The sequence below is a fragment of the Sinocyclocheilus grahami genome, unplaced genomic scaffold (assembly GCF_001515645.1).
Source record: "Sinocyclocheilus grahami isolate Dianchi unplaced genomic scaffold, SAMN03320097.WGS_v1.1 scaffold3426.1, whole genome shotgun sequence".
Lineage (NCBI taxonomy): Eukaryota > Metazoa > Chordata > Actinopteri > Cypriniformes > Cyprinidae > Sinocyclocheilus > Sinocyclocheilus grahami.
This window is the reverse complement of record NW_015508553.1, coordinates 9,904-15,798: the sequence shown is the minus strand read 5'-3', so window position 1 is coordinate 15,798 and position 5,895 is coordinate 9,904. Positions and strand designations below refer to the sequence as shown.

Sequence of the window (5,895 nt, the reverse complement as noted above, 5' to 3'; positions counted from 1 at the left end):
GACTTATGACTTATGACATGACTTATATCTAAATATATTTGAGCTCTACTTGTGCTCCTAGAATAAGTGTTTCCATTGTTATCCGCCAGGGGGCGCTAGTACACATATTCTGTACAGAATTTCCAAAAAAAACACAAGAGAAGAAGAAACCGAAACACTAGATGCTTCCACATGTATGAAACTTATCCACATTCAAGTGTTTAAAAAAAGAATGCATGAAGCTAGAATAAAATGTTTTTGTTTACAAGCAGATACCCTGTTCTTTTGGTGTTTTGTATGTTCAGATATTCATATAACAAAATATATACAAATTAATACCTAAATAGGGACATAGTAGTATACTTAAAGTATGATGTAAAGTTAAACTTAAAGAAACCTTATGAGTATACTTGCAGTATAAAACTATATTTCAAAGTGTACTAAAAATGCTACTACAAGTATTTAATTAGAAAACTATCAGTATACCTATAACTTAACTTTTAGTATAGTTGCAGTACAAACTCAACATTTTGATGTAAACTAGTAGTGTACTCAAAGTTTACTACTGTTATACTTAAAGTATACTTTTATATACTAGAACGTGGGCCAATTTAGACACAAGGAGTATTGAAATAGTACACTTACAAGTATACTACTAGTACACTGATATTTGTATACTTACTACATAACGTATACTTAAAAATATACTTGAACTTTACTTAAGTATACTTACTAAAATAAACTTAAGGTATACTACTTTTTGGTAAGGGTAGACATAGTTCAGTTTGTCATTCAGTGAAGTGTCAGTATTACAGCAGAGATGATCACATCATATCAGACTTTAGAAGAGGTTTATTTAAATGAAAACTATAAATTTAGAGATTAATATTTTTGTTCAGCTTCCAAAAAAATTTTGGAATCAAAAATTTGATCAGCTTCCCCAGATTACTGCTTACACAGATGCCTCTGTAGTTGTTGAGGTATGATTTGTCTCCACAAATCCATTGGTCCCCCCTCTTGCGTACTAAGCGTAGGCGAGACCAACGCTAAAGAGAGAAATCCATTGGTCCCCCCTCTTGCGTACTAAGGGTAGGCGGGACCAACGCTAAAGAGAGAAGTCCATTGGTCCCCCCTCTTGCGTACTAAGGGTAGGCGGGACCAACGCTAAAGAGAGAAACACATTGGTCCCCCCTCTTGCGTACTAAGCGTAGGCGAGACCAACGCTAAAGAGAGAAATCCATTGGTCCCCCCTCTTGCGTACTAAGGGTAGGCGAGACCAACACTAAAGAGAGAAATCCATTGGTCCCCCCTCTTGCGTACTAAGGGTAGGCGAGACCAACACTAAAGAGAGAAATCCATTGGTCCCCCCTCTTGCGTACTAAGCGTAGGCGAGACCAACGCTAAAGAGAGAAATCCATTGGTCCCCCCTCTTGCGTACTAAGGGTAGGCGGGACCAACGCTAAAGAGAGAAATCCATTGGTCCCCCCTCTTGCGTACTAAGCGTAGGCGAGACCAACGCTAAAGAGAGAAATCCATTGGTCCCCCCTCTTGCGTACTAAGCGTAGGCGAGACCAACGCTAAAGAGAGAAATCCATTGGTCCCCCCTCTTGTGTTCTGTGACGCAGAACGACTCGCATCATCCGTCCAATAAAACGGTTCACTTTCCGACCAACGCGAGCACAATAATAATGTGTCACTCATCCTATAAAAGAATGCGTCTTGCTCTGTGAGTCTCTGTGTGATCACTGAAGGCTGTTGTGGATGTCTCATGTATCTCGTAAGTCAGCTGTAAACTCATCTAATGTTTAAATGAGAAGTCTTAATAAAAGTAAAGAAATATGTTTTGGAGTGAATTACTGTATACTGATGACTTTACCCTTTAATCGTGGCTCTGTGTTTATATTTATATACTGTAGTTAAGACCGGGGCTAGCTGTCACATTGTTAAGCATTTAACTTAATATATTACTGTAAAGGCTTTGAGTAACACACTTTGTAACACCCGTGTATGTAACATGTATGTACTGTTTGAGTATTTGATACTTTTTTTATTATAACCTGCAGTGATATCTTAGTACATTATAAAAGATCACATGTACCAGAGTGGGGATTTAGGTTTAATTGTCCATTTTATTAAAAACTTTATCACCAAACATTTCCATCTGGATGCTGGATTATTTATGGTTTATTTTATTTGACCAGAAATGTTTTACTAGCTTCCACTTGCAAGATATGAATTACTGTCTTGATTTAGAACCATTAAAGTGAGGAGAAATTAATGTTGATTGTTTTCTTTATATTAGATTTTTATTGTTTAAATGAGAAGTATTGGAAGTAAACACATGAACAGATGAAGACACAAAGCAGTGAAACATGAAGCTCATCAGATGGAGCAGCTCCAAAGATAGACGACTGAATTGTAAAGGAAAACAAACGCTGATGTTAGTCAGAAGGAACAGCATTCCTGGCAAAAGACCAAGCTGTGAGTATTTGTGATGTTTAAGACAAAACACACTTTATCATGTCTTTAATCATCAACACTGTTTCTCCTCCTCTAATCTGTGAATTGGTCATAAATAAATGATATATCAAAATAACCATTACATTTGTACATTTGGCAAACTTTTTTTATCTAAAGCAACTTGCACTGAATTCAAGATCAGTTCATATTTCATGAATCAGAACTGAACCCGTGATCTTGGTGTTGCGAGCACCATTCTTGTACAGAACTGCTGTAATCAGATGTTTGTGTTTTTCATTTCTAGTTTCTCAAGATGCAGACGGCTTCATTCTGATGCTTCAGAAAGAGTCACAGACTCTCACACATCAGACCCAGCAGCTGATTTCTGATCCTGGAGACTGAGCTTCCTATAGAGTCCAGCTTTCTGGAGATCAAGCCGGTGTTCCTGGAGATTTGGTTTGGAGCTCATCTTTGCAGGAGCAGGATCAGGATCCTGAGGGGAAACGGTGATCAACATGCACCTGATAATGTTAACTGTGTTTTATAGTCCTAAATTTATCGTTCTTAGTGTGAACGGGGCTTTAGAATGAGTTTTTATACAGATTCATGTTATTTTGAATCACTGATTACTGTATGTAGTGCACTGCACACTGTATGATATTATATGTAATATAGCATGGTGCAGCAATGCCAGTGTCATAGGTTTAAATCCCAGAGAATGCATGAAGTCATAAGATATATAGCTTTAACACAGTGATTATTAAACCCTTATACTGCACACTTTTCATTTCTCCTTAAAGTCTGATGCATGCAATTAAGGTTGTGGGGTGAACTAGAATACAATTTTATTTATAAAACTGTATTGCAATAAATCTGTACTACCCCAGGGAATAAAACTGGTTTACACTTGTAAAAAAGAAAAAAAGGAACAAAGGCTCTTTATTTAAACTGCTTGTTTGTTTATTTTCATGATTAACTTTATCTTTCAATGGATAAACAACAGCAAGAGTAAACAATGTGTTTTGATTGAACATCATTAAAGCAGGGATCTGTTCTTTAATGTACAAGATCAGACATTAAAACATCTACATGAAATCATCAGTATTACACTTGAGAAAAATCACATCAACATCTACAATGGAATCTATAAGTGTAAATTACAGGAGTGATGCACATTTTATTCAGCCTGCCGATTATTATATATTTTGACATTATACTATGTCCTTAAATTCATTATAGCACTAATAAAGAGATGCTTCAAACACATTGTCACTTTAATTAAAAAATATAGATACATACATATATATATATATATATATATATATATATTCCAGTCATCAAAATCAAACAGAAATGTAACTTAATTTCATAAAAACACACAAATAAAACATCCTGACACAGTAATGAGAATTTGGAGGTAAAATTTAAATATCACGACAATAATGTCAAAATGTAAAAATATAGCCTATTAATAGAACTGAAATCCTGCTGCAATTTAGACCTGGACATGTTTCTTTGAGATTCATATTTGTATTTATAAAATCCATATCATACAACAGCTGACAGAGTAAGATGGGGAAGTTGCCGCAAGAACAATGTGGATTTACTTTTACATTTTAATTTTTAAATAAAAGTTCAGTATGTGCAGGATGATAATACATCAGCCAATGTGTTATTAAATAAACAGAAACATTTGCTAATTTAGTTGTTATAGCACAAGATCTCAAAATATTTATTTTGAGATCACGGAAAAATTAAGATGACGAGAAAATAACTTTTAATAAGTCGTGATGACGAGAAAACAAGAAATAAAAATCATAACCCATGGCCTTTTATGACTTCCATACAAGTGTGCCAACAGAATATAGCAACAATAATAATAATACACGCAATAAATCGTTATCATAGACACTTACAATATAATCCAGTGTTGTATCTGAATCAGAAAAGTGCAAAACCAAGAGTAGCTCCTGTAAATGCGTCAGTCCACTTTCAGGAGATCTACAGCAGCTCGCGGAGCGATGTGGATCCCACTGCTTCTGTGCTTTTATCTACACCCGAAATTACTCACTGGGATATATATATATATACCCAAACTGGAATCATGCCGCGCATGCGCACAGGGTGCATCCGCATTGCAGCTCTCCCAGGCTGATTTCCGAGAAATCATGTGACTTCTCATACAGAGCAGGCTGATTTCCAAGAAATCATGCAGTTATGAAATATAGACAGACTAAGTGCGGAAGACATTTCAGTTTTGATGAACACACACTGATTCTTGACTCATGGAGCACATGTCCAGCAATTATAACTGCTATTAGGTTTAAAAATGAAAATATTTTCAATTGTAAGTGTTATGGGGGATTATAATAGAATGCATTTAACACAATTATCTCCTTCAGTTTAATTTGATCGTTATTATATCAAATCTATGACACTAAAACTGTCCACAGAGGAGGGTTCAATCATTCATATGCTATAAAATGGATAAAAATGTTTTTTGATGATGAAAGAGAGCTTATCAAAAGCAACACTTAATAATTTCTCGTATCAAAGCAAGGTTGTTTATCAAGGACACATGCGTGTTTCATAAAGTTTCAAAGTTGTGTGTCCACTTTTTGTCAACACCGTCAGACATTGATTAAATGTAAAAAAAAAAAAAAAAAATTTTAATGTAATAAAATCAGGGAATATCAGTGACAGCTGTGACTCTAAACGACCCCGTTGCCACATTCACCTCTGCAGACACATCAGTGTCAGACAGGCTCTGCTCTGGTCAGTTTTATAGTTTTAGAATATTTTAAGTCCTAATGTTAATATTTCCGGTGTCACAACCATGATGTGTCAACACCATCTTCCAGTTTCTGAGGAAATTATTTGAGATGTTTAAATCATTTTATTCTCCTGAAGCAGGTTATATTAGCATCGAGCATCAACAGAGAAAACAACATGACTTCTACACGAACTCCATTTGAAAGAAATGCCAAATTTGTCAACACCGTAAGATTTTCTGCCTGACGGTAGTGATGGGCCAGTGACGGAGCTGAAACACTGTTCAAACAAAGTCCAATATAAGGTACAATATACCATAACAATTTGAAGGAATTTTCCATATTTGGTTTTTACAGCTGTTTTTCCGTATTTTTGAATTACGCTTTGCATTGTGGGAACAAGAACCTATTGTTTTGTTAAATGTCACATAAACTGTTTACGTAGGCCTAACATTAACGTTGCTGACTGGTTTGTTTGGCAAATATTGTTTGGCATGTTGATAATGAAAAAGATGCATTCTTTCGCCACAAAGAAGCTTTTTTTCCCCCATTTTTCATTTTCCTCTTGACAATACCCCCTAGATTCTCTCTGGGGTTCAGGTCTGGCCAGTCAAGCACACCAACACCATGCTCATTTAACCAACTGAACCATTTAGACAAAATATGGCATCATGAAGCACCTTTA

General features: G+C 35.6%; 1 long non-coding RNA gene across 1 annotated transcript; it reads left to right on the top strand.

Annotated features, from left to right (window-relative positions):
- The first annotated feature begins 1,676 nt into the window (after positions 1-1,676).
- On the top strand, positions 1,677-2,824 carry LOC107576277 (uncharacterized). Its single transcript, XR_001608024.1, has 3 exons — positions 1,677-1,756; positions 2,282-2,460; positions 2,744-2,824. It is a non-coding gene; the product is annotated as an uncharacterized lncRNA (long non-coding RNA).
- The last annotated feature ends 3,071 nt before the right edge of the window (positions 2,825-5,895 follow it).